The 23,081-nt window shown below is 44.2% G+C and overlaps 1 pseudogene; it reads right to left on the minus strand.

The window, feature by feature from the left end:
- Nucleotides 1–5,026: 5,026 nt before the first annotated feature.
- The window catches only part of LOC125518249, a 28,201-nt pseudogene continuing 10,146 nt past the window's right edge, over nucleotides 5,027–23,081 (minus strand).

Here is a 23,081-nt window from a genome sequence, read left to right on the forward strand (position 1 = left end):
TGCCATGCAACTTCCCGACTTTATTCATTTGTCACATTTCACTGTGCATATGTAACTCTTTTACATGGAAAACTATTTGTGTGCATTTTAGTTTGTATTGGCTACTTTAGCTTTTCATCAAAAACAAATTATGCTTTCGTGTCTGCCCCACCTCAATTATTCTCCATCCTCTGCCACTGTATATATCTGATTATTTTCAATATACGACAATTAGTTTCACTCGATCATACGATATGATGTTGCAAGATTGACAATTTTACATGCTCCTATGTATGGCGTGGAGCGTTTCAGTTTTTCTTAGTACACTTTCCCTGTTTTGAGGAAGCACCACATAAATAGGACTTGAAGATAGTAGTACGAGTATTTCACAATTTCCACATGCCTGAGATGCTTGGCGAACTGAATCTCTGCATATAAACAGTCTGTCATGCTTGCTTTGGTGGTAGGAGAAAGAGATGAAATATTTGTGTTAATGCTATCATGTTCAGAAATCTCTCCTTCCTCTTGTCTTTTTTACTTTGATAAATATTCTATGTTTATTGTCCTAAAGCTTGTAATGGTGTGGCTCGCGCACTAGCTACCTCAGATTGGTGCTGCCCAGGAACATGTAAGCCTATGTAGCTGTCAATTTGTCTAGCTTGTCCCTTGATGAAAAATGTTATATCTCAGTAATGTGTATCTTATGCAATTATTGGTGGTAAATCATGGGCTTGGGTTATGAGAAATCCTGGACTATGTAACTCAGCTAATCCACCAAGAACTAAAGAGAATGCCCACAACATGTACAATGGACTAAATCAGCTAATTTAGCTACCTCAGATTGGTGCTGCCCAGGAACATGTAAGCCTATGTAGCTGTCAATTTGTCTAGCTTGTCCCTTGATGAAAAATGTTATATCTCAGTAATGTGTATCTTATGCAATTATTGGTGGTAAATCATGGGCTTGGGTTATGAGAAATCCTGGACTATGTAACTCAGCTAATCCACCAAGAACTAAAGAGAATGCCCACAACATGTACAATGGACTAAATCAGCTAATATTTTTACTAATACAGTATATACATATTAGTTGATGTCAATTTTAAAACAAACTAAATCTCAACATATATTAGTATCAATCCCTAACATTGGAGCGCTCAAATAGACGGGCGTAGCAACGCGCGCCATCAATGATCTAGTACCTATACTAATTATGGACCCTCAAAAAATTCCCATGTTAATCAGAAATTAGGAGCCGTTAGTGGGACCGAATTATAACGGTGTAGATTAATCTTTATAATCCTAGGCAAGAAAATTACTAATTACCTTACCTATACTAATTATGGACTGTCCAAAAATTCCCACGTTAATCAGAAATTAGGAGCCTTTAATGAGACCGAATTATAATGGTGTAGATTAATCTTTATAATCCTGAGCAAGAAAAATACTAAAATAACTAAAATATACTAAACTCTCATATATCTCTCCCACAACATAAGCCTCTCAACCTCTCATGTATCTCCATCTAGAAAAAAAAAACTAGCGCCATATTCAATTTCACGTATCTCTCCAACAAGAAAAAAAACTATCACATATCTCTTCGTCAATGTACTCGCAATTTCTCACGTATCTCCATTTAGAAAAAAATAGTTCTCTCCCAATCTCTCATCTATCCCTCCAACAAGAAAAGGACGGGTCTAAGTAGCGGCCGGCTGCTCGCTGGCCTGCGCGAGCGGCCGGCCTAAAATAGAAATTTTTTATTCCCTAATTTTTATAACCTGAATTACTATTTAGGGATTGGCAACGTCCACTATGTAGACATGCATGTGTGTAATTTTTGTCCGCTAGCGCATGTCTCTTTTGACATTTAATGCATTCACACAGGTCATATCAGTTGGGAAAAACAGATCACACGTGCATTTGTTTCGATTTTCAAATTTTGAAAAAGTCATATCTTTCAAACCGCGCGTCGGAATTCAGATCTGTTTTCACTGTTAGATTCTTCGCAGTGAGATCTTTAAAACAAGATCCATCATGGATATATTTCGAGGAAATTTTTTTGATGCCAACTTTGATGCTATATGGTGCAACTTCAGTACTGCATTATGCAACTTTAGTACTACATGATGCAACTTTTTTCAAAACCGGTTTTTGAGATGCATGATCTAACTTCATATGAGGTTGCAACCTAGCAACCATGACAACTTGATGTGCAACTAGTCGACTGCTCCGACCAATTATCTAGTATTTGATGTGCAACCATTGTCCCTACTCGTGGATGTGTAGTTTTTTGTAGTTGACACACCCTGCCCCATCTCCCCAGCAGCGATATGTGCAACTTAGTCTGTTGTTAGAGCCAACTGTCTATTACTCGATGTGCAACTCCTTCCCCTCCCTACTTGTGGATATGCATTTTCAGTTGGCGGGGGCAAAAAAGGAGTTGCACAAAGTCTGCTAGGCAGTTGGCCGGAGCAACATATGAAGTTGCACATCTCACGGGCAGGGACAGTTGGATGGTGAAAATTTCACATTCACGAGGGGTAGTGAAAAGTCATATATTCATGAGGGTAGTGAAAAGTTGCATATAAACATGGCGCTAAATTAAGTTGCACGTTGTACTAGAGGGGTGGTTTGGACCGGGTGCTAGTAGAAAACATACACATCCATAGGGTATGAGGAAAAGTTGCACATCACTCGTAAAATAGTTGGCCGTGGCAGTATCTGAAGTTGCACATCCACTGCTAGACCGTTGGCCGATGCAGCAAACAATGAAACACAACCACGGGGAGGGGCTAAGTTGCACATCAACCACGGGGAACAGCTAGCTAGCTGGAACTCCGCGGCCGGGCGTGACTTTGTGGCCAGGCATGTGCGACTATGCCGACAAGAGTGTGCAACTCCGCGGCCGGCGTGAGCACCTCCCACGACAGTTCATGTGCGACTATGTGTACAAGATCGTGCAACTCTGTGGCCATGCATGTGCGACTATGCCGACGAGAGTGTGCAACTTCGCGGCCGGGCGTGAGCACCTCCCGCGGCAATTCATGTGCGACTATGTGGAGAAGACTGTGCAACTCTATGGCCGTGCATGTGCGACTATGCCGACGAGAGTGTGCAACTCCGCGGCTGGGCGTGAGCACCTCCCACGACAATTCATGTGCGAGTACGCGGACGAGATTGTGCAACTCTGTGGCCATGCATGTGCGACTATGCCGACAAGAGTGTGCAATTCCGCGGCCATGCGTGAGCACCTCCCACAACCATTCTTGTGCGACTATGCGGACAAGATTGTGCAACTCTTTGATCATGCATGTGCGACTGTGCCGACGAGAGTGTGCAACTCCACGGCCATGCGCGAGCACCTCCCGCATCAATTCATGTGCGACTATGCGGACGAGATTGTGCGACTATACCAATGAGAGTGTGCAACTCCGCGGCCGGATGTGAGCACCTCCCACGACAATTCATGTGCGACTATGCAGACGAGATTGTGCAACTCTGTGGCCATTCATGTGCGACTATACCAATGAGAGTGTGCAACTCAGCGGCCGGACGTGAGCACCTCCCACGGTAATTCATGTGCGACTCTGTAGACGAGATTGTGCAACTCTGTGGCCATGCATGTGCGAGTGTGCCGACGAGAGTGTGCAACTCCATGGCCATGCGTGAGCACCACCCGCAGTAATTCATGTGCGACTATGTGTACAAGACTGTGCAACTCTGGCCGTTCATGTGCGACTATGCCGACGAAAGTGTGCAACTCCATGGCCGGGTGTGAGAACCTTCCACAGCAATTCATGTGCGACCATGCGGACGAGATTGTGCGACTTTGTGGCCATGCATGTGCGACTATGCTGACGAGAGTGTGCAACTCCGCGGGCTTGCGTGAGCATCTCCCGCCGCCATGCGCGTGCGATTATGCGGACAAGGGTGTGCAACCCTGCGGACACACATGTGGGACTATGCCGATGAGAATTTGCAACTCCAAGGGCGTGTGTGAGCATCTCCTGCACCCGTGCATGTGCGATTATGCCGATGAGAGTGTGCAACTCCGTGACCATGCATGTACAACCATGCCGATGAGAGTGTGCAACTCTGCGGCCGTGCGTGTGCGATTATGTCCACGAGAATGTGCAACTCTACGGTGGCGTGTGTGCTACTATAATATAAGACTTTTTTGACACTATACTAATGTCAAAAAACATGGATGGAGGAAGTACCATCTAGCAATGAGCCAAAATGAGTACTCACCCAACCAGAGTAACTGCAGAAACATTTTCGCGCTGCCTTGATCCAATACCGAGCCACTGGGATCACAGGTTACAAGACCTAAGCTAGCTATGCAACAAAACTCTCCGATGGATGAATACATCATTTTGTTTGTCCTTGAAGTGTACCACTGATTACATCCACTATTATGCTTGCTCCTAAACTCCACGGACAAGAGTGAACACAGCCAACTGACGAGCTCAAACAGCCAACTCCAGCCAGACGGCTGAACATGCAGCAGCATCCGGCCGCAGAGTACGCCGCCTCGCCGTCCTCCAAACCCAGCCCGACAAATCCGGCCGCTGCGCCCTTCTCCTCAACAACGAAGCCACCCACGGTCGCCTGTACTTCCCGCTCCTCAAATCTGCCCCGTGCTCCCTTCTTCCCGTTCACAACGATGCATGCACACCGCCGCGTCCTCCACCCCCAGCCATGACAGATCCGGCCGCCGTGCCCTTCTCCTGCACTCCCAGCCATCTGGATCAACGGATCCGGAGGGAGGCGTCCTCCTACTTGCAGGTCCCCTCCCAAGAACTCCGGCGGCTGCTTCAATCGTATTGCTAAAAAATGGGAGGAAACGGCGTTGTTGCTGCTTCGGCTCCACACCACTTTGATGTGGTAGTCCGCGATGCCGGGGAAGGAGGGGCCGCAGCAGGTCGTAGCACCACCACCAGGATTAGCACGGCGACCTCCCCCGATGCAGCCGCCTCCTCCCTCTCCTCGACCTCCTGCCATGAATCTCCACCGAGCAGACAGATCCGAGCGGATGCGGCAGCGGCTACCCACTGAGTTGGTCGGCGGCGTCGCGGGTGGGGAGGAGGGTGGTGCTCATGGCGGGGTCGACGGTGGAGGACGCCAGATGTCGAGGAGTAGCTGCGCCTGTAGATGGGATCGGCGAGGCGAGGCTGGAGACCGAGCTCGGGAGGCTAGATAGTGCGCCCCGACCAGGTGGCACCTGGCCACGCGCGCGACAAGACGAGTGAGATCGAGCGGCCAGGAGCCGGCCGCTCGATCTGGCCAAATAGTGCGCGTGCATTTTCAAGATTTTAGGAAAAAAAATACCTCTACAAAATCTGTCCTAATCCCTCACGCATCTCTCTCTCTTCAACAAGAAAAGGCTCTCACGTACGTATCTATTCCCCACAACCCAACTCTCTCAATCTCTCATGTAGCTCCACCTAAAAAAAGAATCTCTTGCGTATCTCCTCAAACTCCAACAGAAAAACTCTCCCCACCTCCATCCACTAGTAGAAAAAGGGCCATTTGTCCTGATTCGTAAGGCCCAGCTGTCCCGGTTGGCGAACCGGGACTAAAGGGTCGTTACTAATGCTCTAGGCCTTTAGTCCCGGTTCTTACACGAACTGAGACAGATGGGCCTCCACGTGGCCGTTGCGGCGAGCCTAGGCAGGAGGGCCTTTGGTCCCGGTTGGTGGCACCAACCGGGACCAAAAGGCATCCATGCGTCAGCAGGTAGCAGGAGCTGAGGTTTTTGTTTTTCTGAAAGGGGGTGGTTCAGGGGTTTTGTGGGTTAATTTAGGTTGTTAGCTAGCTAATAGAGAGAAGTGTCCTCTCTTATCTCCGTGTTTGGTTTACCAACGCTACTGCTATGCCTAAACATGGCTTAGATTGAAGTGAAGGCAATATGTGGTGCATGTCGAAAGTAATACTAATCCTAACTTGATCAAGTTTGGATTGTACTACTTTCGACATGCACCACATGTATGTTGCCTTCACTTCAATCCAATCCATGTTCATTTCACCCACTGATATATAATAACTCTTCATGCTCGCATCATGCATCATCATAATAACAAGTCTTACTAATCATCATCATACAACTTCTACTCGTTATTAATAACAAGTCATACGATCATCATCCTCATAGTCATCGAACCAATCCTACTTAATTGTTCTTAGCACATGATCATCAGTATTAGGTAGGACCTAAATACCCTCTTTAAGGTAAAATAGCATAAAACAATATAGACCCTGACTCTCCATTATGGAGAATGGAGATCATCCTGTCTCCAATTCTTGCGCTTCGCTTCCTTTTGCTTCCAAGAACCTCCTTACGACTGTCCATACATTTTTTCCATTCTTTGATTAGCATGTCTTCACTTCTATAGAAATCCGGTATGGACAGTTCAGATTCATAGGATGACCTGGATGTATGTTCAAAACATCAAGGCTACCATTCTGATACATCAAATGAGGCACACAATCCACTGAGATTCTCTGTTGAAAAACATACTAATAACTTCATAGTTAGCAATGATGTACTAGTTTTAGAAGTATGCAAAAGATGCACGGATGTCGTAATAGTAAAAAATCTTACCAGGATATCTCCATGGTAGTTACCATGGTTCAACACGTGCACTAGTGGCACGTATTGACCATAATGTTGAGGAGTTTGATTGTAGATATTGTAATTCTCAATATAAGTACAAAATGCGATCAGATGATTTTTCTCCTGATAATTTAATTCGGAGCCATCGGTGTAGTGGGTTTTGTCTACCATCTTCCGCACATTCTTTGAACAATGAAAAAAGCTGTCAACAGAAATAAGCTGTCAACTATTTTAAAATAAACAATATAAATTAGTTAATAACTATGTTTGAGAAACTCACATAGCGGTAGATTTGGAGGCGTATCAACAAGGACCCAAATGTCCATATTGTCTTGCCTGATTTCAGGATCACCAAGATCCATGGTGACAAGCATATCCTCATGAAAACCATACATCTTGTAAAGTGCTTCCCATTTTTTGCAACTAAAATGGGTTACGCTCTCAGAATTATACAGTTTTACTTCGAAATCCATACCATGATGGCTCCTTAGGTGAATTTTCTTTGTTTCCATTTTTTCATGGTCTTCAAAACCCATCCTCTCCAAGATATAGCGTCTTGCATGGCATGGGATAAGCTAGTCGAATTGTAAAAGATGAAAATTACACACTGGAATAGTTGAAGTCGTGCTTAATTACGAAAAAAACACTTGTCGTCGTTGCGTACCGTTTCAACATCGAATGTCTCCTCGAGCTTAATGCTGAAGCACCGATCTTCGTCTAGGTGAGGCCTGTCGCACAGACCTCGGTCGTCGTGGCACCTAATACGGCACCGTCGTATCTACTTTTCCAAACTCTTTTGCCCTTGTTTTGGACTCTAACTTGCATGATTTGAATGAAACTAACCTGGAGTGACGCTGTTTTCAGCAGAATTGCCATGTTGTTATTTATGTGCAGAAACAAAAGTTCTCGGAATGACCTGAAACTTTACGGAGACTATTTTTGGAAATAATAAAAAATCCAGGCAAAAGATCAAGACCAGGGGGGCCACACCCTAGCCACGAGGGTGGGGGCGCGCCTGCCCCCCTGGGCGCGCCCCCTACCTCGTGGGCCCCCTGGAGCTCCTCCGACCTCAACTCCAACTCTATATATTAACTTTTGGGGAGAAAAAAATAAGGGAGGAAGAATCATCGCGTTTTACGGTACGGAGCCGCCGCCAAGCCCAAAAACTCCCGGGAGGGCTGATCTGGAGTCCGTTCGGGGCTCCGGAGAGGGGAATCCGTCGCCATCGTCATCATCAACCATCCTCCATCACCAATTTCATGATGCTCACCGTCGTGCGTGAGTAATTCAATCGTAGGCTTGTGATAACCCACAAGTATAGGGGATCGCAACAACTTTCGAGGGTAGAGTATTCAACACAAATTTATTGATTCGACACAAGGGGAGCCAAAGAATATTCTCAAGTATTAGCAGCTGAGTTGTCAATTCAACCACACCCGGAAACTTAGTATCTGCAACAAAGTGTTTAGCAGCAAAGTAATATGATAGTGGTGGTAACGGTAACAAAAGAGTAATGAAAGCAAAGTAATATTTTTGGTATTATGTAGTGATTGTAACAATAGCAATGGGAAAGTAAATAAGCGTAAACCAGTATATGGAAAGCTCGTAGGCATCGGATCAGTGATGGATTTTTATGCCGGATGTGGTTCATCATGTAACAGTCATAACATAGGGTGACACAGAACTAGCTCCAATTCATCAATGTAATGTAGGCATGTATTCCGAATATAGTCATACGTGCTTATGGAAAAGAACTTGCATGACATCTTTTGTCCTACCCTCCCGTGGAAGCGGGGTCCTAATGGAAATTAAGGGATATTAAGGTCTCCTTTTAATAGAGAACCGGAACAAAGCATTAGCACATAGTGAATACATGAACTCCTCAAACTACGGTCATCACCGGTAACTATCCCGATTATTGTCACTTCGGGGTTAATGGATCATAACACATAATAGGTTACTATAGACTTGCAAGATAGGATCAAGAACTCTCATATATTGATGAAAACATAATAGGTTCAGATCTGAAATCATGGCACTTGGGCCCTAGTGACAAGCATTAAGCATAACAAAGTCATAGCAACATCAATCTCAGACATAGTGGATATTAGGGATCAAACCCTAACAAAACTAACTCGATTACATGGTAAATCTCATCCAACCCATCACCGTCCAGCAAGCCTACGATGAAATTACTCACGCACGACGGTGAGCATCATGAAATTGGTGATGGAGGATGGTTGATGATGACGATGGCGACGAATCCCCCTCTCCGGAGCCCCGAACGGACTCCAGATCAGCCCGCCCGAGAGGTTTTAGGGCTTGGCGGCGGCTCCGTATCGTAAAACGCGATGAAATCTTCTCTTCTATTTTTTTTTCTCCCCGAAAGCAAATATATAGAGTTGGAGTTGGAGTCGGGAGGTCTCCAAGGGGCTCACGAGGTAGGGGGCGCCCCCCCCACCCTCGTGGATAGGGTGTGGGCCCCCTGGTCTTCATGTTTAGCAAGGATTTTTTTTATTATTTATTGTAAGATATTCTATGGAGTTTCAGGTCATTCCGGGAACTTTTGTTTTCTGCACATAAAACAACATCATGGCAGTTCTGCTGAAAACAACGTCAGTCCCGGTTAGTTCCATTCAAATCATACAAGTTGGAGTCCAAAACAAGGGCAAAAGTGTTTGGAAAAGTAGATACGACAGAGACGTATCAACTCCCCCAAGCTTAAACCCTTGCTTGTCCTCAAGAAATTCAGTTGACAAACTGAAAGAAATAAAGAAAAACTTTTACAAACTCTGTTTGGTCTTGTTGTTATAAATATGTCAAGCTAGCATTCAAGTTTTCAGCAAAGATTATAACTAACCACATTTTCAATAATTCTCAGGTCTCATGATTACCCATATCAATAGCATAATCAACTAGCAAGCCATAATAATAAATCTCGGATGACAACACTTTCTCAAAACAATCATAATATGATATAACAAGATGGTATCTTGCTAGCCCTTTCTGAGACCGCAAAACATAAATGCAGAGCACCTTTAAAGATCAAGGACTGACTAGACATTGTAATTCATAGTAAAAGAGATCCAATCATTGAAGGAAATATGCCCTAGAGGCAATAATAAAGTTATTATTTATTTCCTTATATCATGATAAATGTTTATTATTCATGCTAGAATTGTATTAACCGGAAACATAATACATGTGTGAATACATAGACAAACAAAGTGTCACTAGTATGCCTCTACTTGACTAGCTCATTAATCAAAGATGGTTCCTAACCATGAACAAAGAGTTGTTATTTGATTAATGGGATCACATCATTAGGTGAATGATCTGATTGACATGACCCATTCCATTAGCTTAGCATCCGATCGTTTAGTATGTTGCTATTGCTTTCTTCATGACTTATACATGTTCCTATGACTATGAGATTATGCAACTCCCGTTTGCCGGAGGAACACTTTGTGTGCTACCAAACGTCACAACGTAACGTAACTGGGTGATTATAAAGGAGCTCTTACAGGTGTCTCCAAAGGTAGATTGGGTTGGCGTATTTCGAGATTAGGATTTGTCACTCCGATTGTCGGAGAGGTATCTCTGGGCCCTCTCGGTAATGCACATCACATAAGCCTTGCAAGCATTACAACTAATGAGTTAGTTGCAAGATGATGTATTACGAAACGAGTAAAGAGACTTGCCGGTAACGAGATTGAACTAGGTATTGAGATACCGACGATCGAATCTCGGGCAAGTAACATACCGATGACAAAGGGAACAACGTATGTTGTTATGCGGTCTGACCGATAAAGATCTTCGTAGAATATGTAGGAGCCAATATGGCATCCAGGTCCCGCTATTGGTTATTGACCGGAGATTCTCGTCATGTCTACATTGTTCTCGAACCGTAGGGTCCGCACGCTTAACGTTACGATGACAGTTATTATGAGTTTATGCATTTTGATGTACCGAAGTTAGTTCGGAGTCCCGGATGTGATCACGGACATGACGAGGAGGAGGAGTCTCGAAATGGTCGAGACATAAAGATTGATATATTGGATGACTATATTCGGACACCGGAAGGGTTCCGGAGAAGTATCGGATAAAACTAGAGCACCGGGGGGTTACCGGAACCCCCCGGGGGGTTAATGGGCCTCATGGGCCTAATGTGGAGAAGAGGAAGGGGCTGCCAGGGCAGGCCGCGCGCCCCCTCTCCCCCTAGTACGAATTGGATAAGGAGGGAGGGGCGGCGCCCCCCCCCCTTTCCTATTCTCCCTCCACCTCTCCTAGTTGGACAAGGAAACGGGAGGGGAGTCCTACTCCCGGTAGGAGTAGGACTCCTCCTGCGCGCCTCCATAGGGCCGGCCGCACCCCCCCTTGGATCCTTTATATACGGGGGCAGGGGGCACCCCTAGACACACAAGTAGATCTACGTGATCGTTCCTTAGCCGTGTGCGGTGCCCCCTGCCACCATATTCCACCTCGATCATATCGTTGTAGTGCTTAGGCGAAGCCCTGCGTCGGTAGTACATCATCATCGTCACCACGCCGTTGTGCTGACGGAACTCATCCCCGAAGCTTTGCTGGATCGGAGCCCGGGGAGCGTCATCGAGCTGTACGTGCGCCAAGAACTCGGAGGTGCCGGAGTAACGGTGCTTGTATCGGTCGGATCGGGAAGACGTATGACTACTTCCTCTACGTTGCGTCAACGCTTCCGTTGCGGTCTATGAGGGTACATAGACAATACTCTCCCCTCTCGTTGCTATGCATCACCATGATCTTGCGTGTGCGTAGGAATTTTTTTGAAATTACTACGAAACGGTTCCAAAGTCGATGTGATCGCGGTCGGCACGCTACCTCTACATCTACCTTCGGGATTAGTATTAGACCTAAATAAGTGTTATTTGGTGCCAGCGTTGAGCATGAACATTATATCTGGATCTTGTTTAATGCGAGATGGTTATTCATTTAAATCAGAGAATAATGGTTGTTCTATTTATATGAGTAATATCTTGTATGGTCATGCACCTTTAAAGAGTGGTCTATTCTTGTTGAATCTCGATAGTAGTGATACACATATTCATAATGTAGAAGCCAAAAGATGCAGAGTTGATAATGATAGTGCAACTTATTTGTGGCACTGCCGTTTAGGTCATATCGGAATAAAGCGCATGAAGAAACTCCATACTGATGGACTTTTGGAACCACTTGATTATGAATCACTTGGTACTTGCGAACCGTGCCTCATGGGCAAGATGACTAAAACACCGTTCTCCGGTACTATGGAGAGAGCAACAGATTTGTTGGAAATCATACATACAGATGTATGTGGTCCGATGAATGTTGAGGCTCGTGGCGGATATCGTTATTTTCTCACCTTCACAGATGACTTAAGCAGATATGGGTATATCTACTTAATGAAACATAAGTCTGAAACATTTGAAAAGTTCAAAGAATTTCAGAGTGAAGTTGAAAATCATCATAACAAGAAAATACGATCTGATCGTGGAGGAGAATATTTGAGTTACGAGTTTGGTGTACATTTGAAAAATTGTGGAATAGTTTCGCAACTCACGCCACTCGGAACACCACAGCGTAATGGTGTGTCCGAACGTCGTAATCGTACTTTACTAGATATGGTGCTATCTATGATGTCTCTTACTGATTTACCGCTATCGTTTTGGGGATACGCTATAGACGGCCGCATTCACGTTAAATAGGGCACCATCAAAATGCGTTGAGACGACGCCTTATGAACTGTGGTTTGGCAAGAAACCAAAGTTGTTGTTTCTGAAAGTTTGGGGCTGCGATGCTTATGTGAAAAAGCTTCAACCTGATAAGCTCGAACCCAAATCGGAGAAATGTGTCTTCATAGGATATCCAAAGGAAACTATTGGATACACCTTCTATCACAGATCCGAAGGCAAGACTTTTGTTGCTAAATTCAGAAACTTTCTGGAGAAGGAGTTTCTCTCGAAAGAAGTGAGTGGGAGGAAAGTAGAACTTGACGAGGTAACTGTACCTGCTCCTTTATTGGAAAGTAGTACATCACAGAAAACTGTTTCTGCGACACCTACACCAATAAGTGAGGAAGTTAATGATAATGATCATGAAACTTCAGAACAAGATACTACTGAACCTCGTAGATCAACCAGAGTGAGATCCGCGCCAGAGTGGTACGGTAATCCAGTTCTGGAAGTCATGCTACTAGATCATGATGAACCTACGAACTATGAAGAAGCGATGGTGAGCCCAGATTCCGCCAAATGGCTTGAAGCCATGAAATCTGAGATGGGATCCATGTATGAGAACAAAGTATGGACTTTGGTTGACTTGCCCGATGATCGGCAAGCAATTGAGAATAAATGGATCTTCAAGAAGAAGACTGACGCTGACGGTAATGTTACTGTCTACAAAGCTCGACTTGTCGCAAAAGGTTTTCGACAAGTTCAAGGGGTTGACTACGATGAGAGCTTCTCACCCGTAGCGATGCTTAAGTCTGTCCGAATCATGTTAGCAATTGCCACATTTTATTATTATGAAATTTGGCAGATGGATGTCAAAACTGCATTCCTGAATGGATTTCTGGAAGAAGAGTTGTATATGATGCAACTGGAAGGTTTTGTCGATCCAAAGGGAGCTAACAAAGTGTGCAAGCTCCAGGGATCCATTTATGGACTGGTGCAAGCCTCTCGGAGTTGGAATAAACGTTTTGATAGTGTGATCAAAGCATTTGGTTTTATACAGACTTTCGGAGAAGCCTGTATTTACAATAAAGTGAGGAGCTCTGTAGCATTTCTTATATTATATGTGGATGACATATTACTGATTGGAAATGATATAGAATTTCTGGATAGTATAAAGAGATACTTGAATAAGAGTTTTTCAATGAAAGACCTCGGTGAAGCTGCTTACATATTAGGCATAAAGATCTATAGAGATAGATCAAAACGCTTAATTGGACTTTCACAAAGCACATACCTTGACAAGATTTTGAAAAAGTTCAAAATGGATCAAGCAAAGAAAGGGTTCTTGCCTGTGTTACAAGGTGTGAAGTTGAGTCAGACTCAATGCCTGACCATTGCAGAAGATAGAGAGAAAATGAAAGATGTTCCCTATGCTTCAGCCATAGGCTCTATCATGTATGCAATGCCGTGTACCAGACCTGATGTGTGCCTTGCTATAAGCTTAGCAGGGAGGTACCAAAGTAATCCAGGAGTGGATCACTGGACAGCGGTCAAGAACATCCTGAAATACCTGAATAGGACTAAGGATATGTTTCTCGTATATGGAGGTGACAAAGAGCTCACCGTAAAAGGTTACGTTGATGCAAGCTTTGACACTGATCCGGACGATTCTAAATCGCAAACCGGATACGTGTTTACATTAAACAGTGGAGCTGTCAGTTGGTGCAGTTCTAAACAAAGCATCGTAGCGGGATCTACATGTGAAGCGGAGTACATAGCTGCTTCGGAAGCAGCAAACGAAGGAGTCTGGATGAAGGAGTTCATATCCGATCTAGGTGTCATACCTAGTGCATCGGGTCCAATGAAAATCTTTTGTGACAATACTGGTGCAATTGCCTTGGCAAAGGAATCCAGATTTCACAAGAGAACCAAGCACATCAAGAGACGCTTCAATTCCATCCGGGATCTAGTCCAGGTGGGAGACATAGAGATTTGCAAGATACATACGGATCTGAAAGTTGCAGACCCGTTGACTAAGCCTCTTCCACGAGCAAAACATGATCAACACCAAAGCTCCATGGGTGTTAGAATCATTACTGTGTAATCTAGATTATTGACTCTAGTGCAAGTGGGAGACTGAAGGAAATATGCCCTAGAGGCAATAATAAAGTTATTATTAATTTCCTTATATCATGATAAATGTTTATTATTCATGCTAGAATTGTATTAACCGGAAACATAATACATGTGTGAATACATAGACAAACAAAGTGTCACTAGTATGCCTCTACTTGACTAGCTCATTAATCAAAGATGGTTCCTAACCATGAACAAAGAGTTGTTATTTGATTAATGGGATCACATCATTAGGTGAATGATCTGATTGACATGACCCATTCCATTAGCTTAGCATCCGATCGTTTAGTATGTTGCTATTGCTTTCTTCATGACTTATACATGTTCCTATGACTATGAGATTATGCAACTCCCATTTGCCGGAGGAACACTTTGTGTGCTACCAAACATCACAACGTAACTGGGTGATTATAAAGGAGCTCTACAGGTGTTTCCAAAGGTAGATGTTGGGTTGGCGTATTTCGAGAATTGGATTTGTCACTTCGATTGTCGGAGAGGTATCTCTGGGCCCTCTCAGTAATGCACATCACATAAGCCTTGCAAGCATTGCAACTAATGAGTTAGTTGCAAGATGATGTATTACGGAACGAGTAAAGAGACTTGCCGATAACGAGATTGAACTAGGTATTGGATACCGACGATCGAATCTCGGGCAAGTAACATACCGATGACAAAGGGAACAACGTATGTTGTTATGCGGTCTGACCGATAAAAGATCTTCGAAGAATATGTAGGAGCCAATATGGGCATCCAGGTCCCGCTATTGGTTATTGACCGGAGATTTGTCTCAGTCATGTCTACATTGTCCTCGAACCGTAGGGTCCGCACGCTTAACGTTACGATGACAGTTATTATGAGTTTGTGCATTTTGATGTACCGAAGTTAGTTCGGAGTCCCGGATGTGATCACGGACATGACGAGGAAGTCTCGAAATGGTCGAGACATAAAGATTGATATATTGGATGACTATATTCGGACACCGGAAGGGTTCCGGAGAAGTATCGGATAAAACCGGAGCACCGGGGGGTTACCGGAACCCCCCGGGGGGTTAATGGGCCTCATGGGCCTAATGTGGAGAAGAGGAAGGGGCTGCCAGGGCAGGCCGCGCGCCCCCTCTCCCCCTAGTCCGAATTGGACAAGGAGGGAGGGGCGGCGCCCCCCCTTTCCTATTCTCCCTCCACCTCTCCTAGTTGGACAAGGAACGGGAGGGGAGTCCTACTCCCGGTAGGAGTAGGACTCCTCCTGCGCGCCTCCATAGGGCCGGCCGCACCCCCCCTTGGATCCTTTATATACGGGGGCAGGGGGCACCCCTAGACACACAAGTTGATCCACGTGATCGTTCCTTAGCCGTGTGCGGTGCCCCCTGCCACCATATTCCACCTCGATCATATCGTTGTAGTGCTTAGGCGAAGCCCTGCGTCGGTAGAACATCATCATCGTCACCACGCCGTTGTGCTGACGGAACTCATCCCCGAAGCTTTGCTGGATCGGAGCCCGGGGAGCGTCATCGAGCTGTACGTGTGCTAAGAACTCGGAGGTGCCGGAGTAACGGTGCTTGGATCGGTCGGATCGGGAAGACGTACGACTACTTCCTCTATGTTGCGTCAACGCTTCCGTTGTGGTCTACGAGGGTACGTAGACAACACTCTCCCCTCTCGTTGCTATGCATCACCATGATCTTGCGTGTGCGTAGGAAATTTTTGAAATTACTACGAAACCCAAACAATCATGGTCACACCCAATATGAATTAACAGTGATGAATGCAAAGGACAGCTGCGCTCTCTAGCTAGGTGCTTTTTAATAAGAGGATGATGACTCAACATAAAAGTAAATAGATAGGCCCTTCGCAGAGGGAAGCAGGGATTTGTAGAGGTGCCAGAGCTCGGTTTTGAAATAGAGGTGAATAATACTTTGAGCGGTATACTTTCATTGTCAACATAACAACCAAGAGATGGCGATATCTTCCATGCTACACACATTATAGGCGGTTCCCAAACAGAATGGTAAAGTTTATACTCCCCCTCCACCAACAAACATCAATCCATGGCTTGCTCAAAACAACGAGTGCCTCCAACTAACAACAGTCCCAGGGGGAGTTTTGTTTTGCAATTATTTTGATTTAGTTTGCATAAAGTATGGGACTGGGCATCCCGGTGACCAGCCATTTTCTCGTGAGTGAGGAGCGGAGTCCACTCCTCTTGAGAATAACCCGCCTAGCGTGGAAGATACAGACAGCCCTAGTTGATACATGAGCTATTCGAGCATACAAAACTGGATTATTATTTGAAGGTTTAGAGTTTGGCACATACAAATTTACTTGGAACGGTAGGTAGATACCGCATATAGGAAGGTATAGTGGACTCATCTGGAATAACTTTGGGGTTTAAGGGATTGGATGCACAAGCAGTATTCCCGCTTAGTACAGGTGAAGGCTAGCAAAATACTGGGAAGCAACCAACTAGAGAGCGACAACAACCATGTACATGCATTAAAATTAATAAACATTGGATGCAAGCATGAGTAGGATATAATCCACCATGAACATAAATATCGTGAAGGCTATGTTGATTTGTTTCAACTACATGCGTGAACATGTGCCAAGTCAAGTCACTTAAATCATTCAAAGGAGGATACCACCCCATCATACCACATCAGAACCATCTCAATAGCATGTTGGCACGCAAGGTGAACCATTATAACTCATCGCTAATCAAGCATGGCACAAACAACTATGATCTCTAATTGTCATTGCAAACATGTTTATTCATAACAAGCTGAATTAAGAACGATGAACTCATCATATTTACAAAAACAAAAGAGGTCGAGTTCATACCAGCTTTTCTCATCTCAGTCAGTCCATCATATATCATCATAATTGCCTTTCACTTGCACGACCGAACGATGTGAATAATAATAAGAATGCACGTGCATTGGACTAAGATGGAATCTGCGAGCGTTCAATAAACAGGAGAAGACAAAGCAATATGGGCTCTTGGTTAAATCAACAATAAAGCATATAAGAGCCACTTCAACAATTTAATCATGGTCTTCTCCTACTGACCCCCAAAGAAAAGGAAAGAAATAAAACTATTTACACGGGAAAGCTCCCAACAAGCAAAAGAAGAACATGAAATATTTTTGGGTTTTCTTTTTAATTATTACTATAGCAAGAAAAGTAAACTACTACTAATTTTTTGGTTTTTCTTAAGGTTTATCAAACACACAAGAAGAAAGCATAAAAGGAACTAAACTAGCATGGATGATACAATGAAAAAGTATGAACCCCGACATCTAGCAATGAGTGTGTGTGTGAACATAAATGTAATGTCGGTGAGAAATACGTACTCCCCCAAGCTTAGGCTTCTGTCCTAAGTTGGTCTATGGCCACGGATGGCCTGGCTGATATCCATAATAATAGTTGTTGGGGTCGTACTATGACGCAGTGGCTATCGCCTCCTGAGCTGCAGTGTGGCGACGAGCGGCCTCAGCCCTCCTCTCGTACTCATCTGCCTCCTCTCTAGTAATAGTATATCCTCCTCTTGCCTGATAATCAAAGAAAGCAGGAGCAGGGAGAGTAATATGGACAGCACGCCGTCTGTCAAAGATTAGTCGGTACTGGAGAGGTGATTCATTCCTCTCGACAAAATGGTGGTGAACCATAGCATTAAAATCTAGATAGGCAGGAGGTAATTCAATATCATCTTCGCGTACATCTATACCAAGAAAATTAGCTACACGAGTTTCATAAATTCCACCAAATAAATCTCCATTAAGTCTATTAAGATGCAATCTACGTGCAACAATGGCTCCCAAATTATATGATTTGTCTCCTAACACAGCACTCCTAAGAATACTGAGGTCAGGGACACACACCTGACATGCCTCATCTTTACCATTTATGCATCTACCTATGAAGAGAGCAAAATAATATATAGCAGGAAAGTGGATGCTCCCTATGGTAGCTTGTGTAATATCTCTAGATTCTCCCACAGTTATATTAGCAAGAAAATCTCTAAATTCAGATTTGCGAGGATCCCTTATACTACCCCATTGTGGAAGTTTGCATGTAGTTGTAAAATCCTCTAAGTCCATGGTATAAGATTTATCATAAAGATCAAACAGGACAATTGGAGAATTACGTGAAGTGGAAAATTCAAACCTCCTCACATAGGAACTAGTGAGGTTATGATACTGACTGCACTTCTCTTCCTCGAAGCTCACAAGATCAGCATTACGCAAATATGCGTTGAATTCTTCTTTTATTCCCGCTCGATCCATAAAATTTCCAGAAGGCCACTCACAAGGACGCACTGGAGCATCTCTTGGTGGCTCTTCGTCAACATCACGCATTGCAAGCCTGGGTCCTTTCTTCTTTGAAGAACCACCTTGGAACATCTTCCTAAGCATTTTTTCTTCCTCTGAAAAATTCTGAAATTTTTTAGTAACTTCAAAATAAAAGTAAACCAAACTCAATAATATTGATAGCAACCACTCCTACAGGTGCCTAGAGCCTATATCATGCATCAAAACTACTTTTGACCATATAAATTTGACATGCAAGCTCAAGAACAGGGTCACCTAAGCAGCAAAAAATTGCAATGTATAAAGCACTAGAACAAAAACTAATTGGACCAATGGAGGAGTCACATACCAAGGAACAATCTCCCCAAGCAGTTTTGTGAGAGGTGCTTTGAGCAAGGAGATCGAAAATGGCAGCAAAGAGGGCTGGAACTCGTGCTTGAGTTGGTTTTTCGTGTTTGTGGGAGCAAGAAGAAGAGGATGGGTGCAGGAATAAGTGGAGGAGGGCCACCGTGGGCCCACGAGGCAGGGGGCACGCCCAGGGGGGTAGGGCGCGCCCTCCACCCTCGTGACCAGGTGGCAGCTCCCCCGCGGTAATTTTGCACCATAAATCCTCAAATATTCCCGAAAAAATCATATTAAATTGGCATGTCATTCTGAGGACTTTTATTTTTGGGACATTTTTATATTGCATGGATAAATCAGGAAACAGATAGAAAATACTATTTTTACTTTATTTCAACTAAATAACAAAAAGTATAGAGAGGGTACAGAAGGTTGTGCTTCTAGTTTCATCCATCTCATGCTTATCAAAAGGAATCCACTAACAAGGTTGATCAAGTCTTGTTAACAAACTCATTTCGATTAACATGAAACCAGAGAAATGTCGAATAACACTAGGTTACCTCAACGGGGGTATGCACATCCCCAATAATAAGTATATCATATTTCTTCTTGACAGTAGGAAGAGGAAATTCAAAACCTCCAAATATAATCGACGGAATTTTTCCGATAGACTTGATACTATGAACTTGAGGTTGTTTCCTCGGAAAGTGTACCGTATGCTCATTACCATTAACATGAAAAGTGACATTGCTTTTGTTGCAATCAATAACAGCCCCTGCAGTATTAAGAAAATGTCTTCAAAGAATAATAGACATACTATCATCCTCGGGAATATCAAGAATAACAAAGTCCGTTAAAATAGTAACATTTGCAACCACAACAGGCACATCCTCACAAATACCGACAGGTATAGCAGTTGATTTATCAGCCATTTGCAAAGATATTTCAGTAGGTGTCAACTTATTCAAGTCAAGTCTATGATATAAAGAGAGAGGCATAACACTAACACCGGCTCCAAGATCACATAAAGTAGTTTTAACATAGTTTCTTTTAATGGAGCATGGTATAGTAGGTACTCCTGGATCTCCAAGTTTCTTTGGTATTCCACCCTTAAAAGTATAATTAGCAAGCATGGTGGAAATTTCAGCTTCTGGTATCTTTCTTTCATTTGTAACAATATGTTTCATGTACTTAGCATAAGGATTCATTTTGAGCATATCAGTCAATCACATACGCAAAAAGATAGGTCTAATCATTTCAGCAAAGCGCTCAAAATCCTCATCATCCTTTTTCTTGGATGGTTTGGGAGGAAAAGGCATGGGTTTCTGAAGGAAATATGCCCTAGAGGCAATAATAAAGTTATTATTTATTTCCTTATATCATGATAAATGTTTATTATTCATGCAAGAATTGTATTAACCGGAAACATAATACATGTGTGAATACATAGACAAACTAAGAGTCACTAGTATGCCTCTAATTGACTAGCTCGTTAATCAAAGATGGTTATGTTTCCTAACCATCAACAAAGTGTTGTTATTTGATTAACGAGGTCACATCATTAGTTGAATGATCTGATTGACATGACCCATTCCATTAGCTTAGCAGCCGATCATTTAGTATGTTGCTATTGCTTTCTTCATGACTTATACATGTTCCTATGACTATGAGATTATGCAACTCCCGTTTACCGGAGGAACACTTTGTGTGCTACCAAACATCACAACGTAACTGGGTGATTATAAAGGAGCTCTACAGGTGTTTCCAAAGGTAGATGTTGGGTTGGCGTATTTCGAGAATTGGATTTGTCACTCCGATTGTCGGAGAGGTATCTCTGGGCCCTCTCAGTAATGCACGTCACATAAGCCTTGCAAGCATTGCAACTAATGAGTTAGTTGCAAGATGATGTATTACGGAACGAGTAAAGAGACTTGCCGATAACGAGATTGAACTAGGTATTGGATACCGACGATCGAATCTCGGGCAAGTAACATACCGATGACAAAGGGAACAACGTATGTTGTTATGCGGTCTGACCGATAAAAGATCTTCGAAGAATATGTAGGAGCCAATATGGGCATCCAGGTCCCGCTATTGGTTATTGACCGGAGATTTGTCTCAGTCATGTCTACATTGTCCTCGAACCGTAGGGTCCGCACGCTTAACGTTACGATGACAGTTATTATGAGTTTGTGCATTTTGATGTACCGAAGTTAGTTCGGAGTCCCGGATGTGATCACGGACATGACGAGGAGTCTCGAAATGGTCGAGACATAAAGATGGATATATTGGATGACTATATTCGGACACCGGAAGGGTTCCGGAGAAGTATCGGATAAAACCGGAGCACCGGGGGGTTACCGGAACCCCCCGGGGGGTTAATGGGCCTCATGGGCCTAATGTGCAGAAGAGGAAGGGGCTGCCAGGGCAGGCCGCGCGCCCCCTCTCCCCCTAGTCTGAATTGGACAAGGAGGGAGGGGCGGCGCCCCCCCTTTCTAATTCTCCCTCCACCTCTCCTAGTTGGACAAGGAAACGGGAGGGGAGTCCTACTCCCGGTAGGAGTAGGACTCCTCCTGCGCGCCTCCATAGGGCCGGCCGCACCCCCCCTTGGATCCTTTATATACGGGGGCAGGGGGCACCCCTAGACACACAAGTTGATCTACGTGATCGTTCCTTAGCCGTGTGCGGTGCCCCCTGCCACCATATTCCACCTCGATCATATCGTTGTAGTGCTTAGGCGAAGCCCTGCGTCGGTAGTACATCATCATTGTCACCACGCCGTTGTGCTGACGGAACTCATCCCCGAAGCTTTGCTGGATCGGAGCCCGGGGAGCGTCGTCGAGCTGTACGTGTGCCAAGAACTCGGAGGTGCCGGAGTAACGGTGCTTGGATCGGTCGGATCGGGAAGACATACGACTACTTCCTCTATGTTGCGGCAACGCTTCCGTTGTGGTCTACGAGGGTACGTAGACAATACTCTCCCCTCTCGTTGCTATGCATCACCATGATCTTGCGTGTGCGTAGGAAATTTTTTGAAATTACTACGAAACCCAAACAATCATGGTCACACCCAATATGAATTAACAGTGATGAATGCAAAGGACAGCTGCGCTCTCTAGCTAGTGCTTTTAATAAGAGGGTGATGACTCAACATAAAAGTAAATAGATAGGCCCTTCGCAGAGGGAAGCAGGGATTTGTAGAGGTGCCAGAGCTCGGTTTTGAAATAGAGGTGAATAATACTTTGAGCGGTATACTTTCATTGTCAACATAACAACCAAGAGATGGCGATATCTTCCATGCTACACACATTATAGGCGGTTCCCAAACAGAATGGTAAAGTTTATACTCCCCCTCCACCAACAAACATCAATCCATGGCTTGCTCAAAACAACGAGTGCCTCCAACTAACAACAGTCCCAGGGGGAGTTTTGTTTTGCAATTATTTTGATTTAGTTTGCATAAAGTATGGGACTGGGCATCCCGGTGACCAGCCATTTTCTCGTGAGTGAGGAGCGGAGTCCACTCCTCTTGAGAATAACCCGCCTAGCGTGGAAGATACAGACAGCCCTAGTTGATACATGAGCTATTCGAGCATACAAAACTGGATTATTATTTGAAGGTTTAGAGTTTGGCACATACAAATTTACTTGGAACGGTAGGTAGATACCGCATATAGGAAGGTATAGTGGACTCATCTGGAATAACTTTGGGGTTTAAGGGATTGGATGCACAAGCAGTATTCCCGCTTAGTACAGGTGAAGGCTAGCAAAATACTGGGAAGCAACCAACTAGAGAGCGACAACAACCATGTACATGCATTAAAATTAATAAACATTGGATGCAAGCATGAGTAGGATATAATCCACCATGAACATAAATATCGTGAAGGCTATGTTGATTTGTTTCAACTACATGCGTGAACATGTGCCAAGTCAAGTCACTTAAATCATTCAAAGGAGGATACCACCCCATCATACCACATCAGAACCATCTCAATAGCATGTTGGCACGCAAGGT

This window comes from Triticum urartu, chromosome 7 (assembly GCF_003073215.2).
Source record: "Triticum urartu cultivar G1812 chromosome 7, Tu2.1, whole genome shotgun sequence".
Classification (NCBI taxonomy): domain Eukaryota; kingdom Viridiplantae; phylum Streptophyta; class Magnoliopsida; order Poales; family Poaceae; genus Triticum; species Triticum urartu.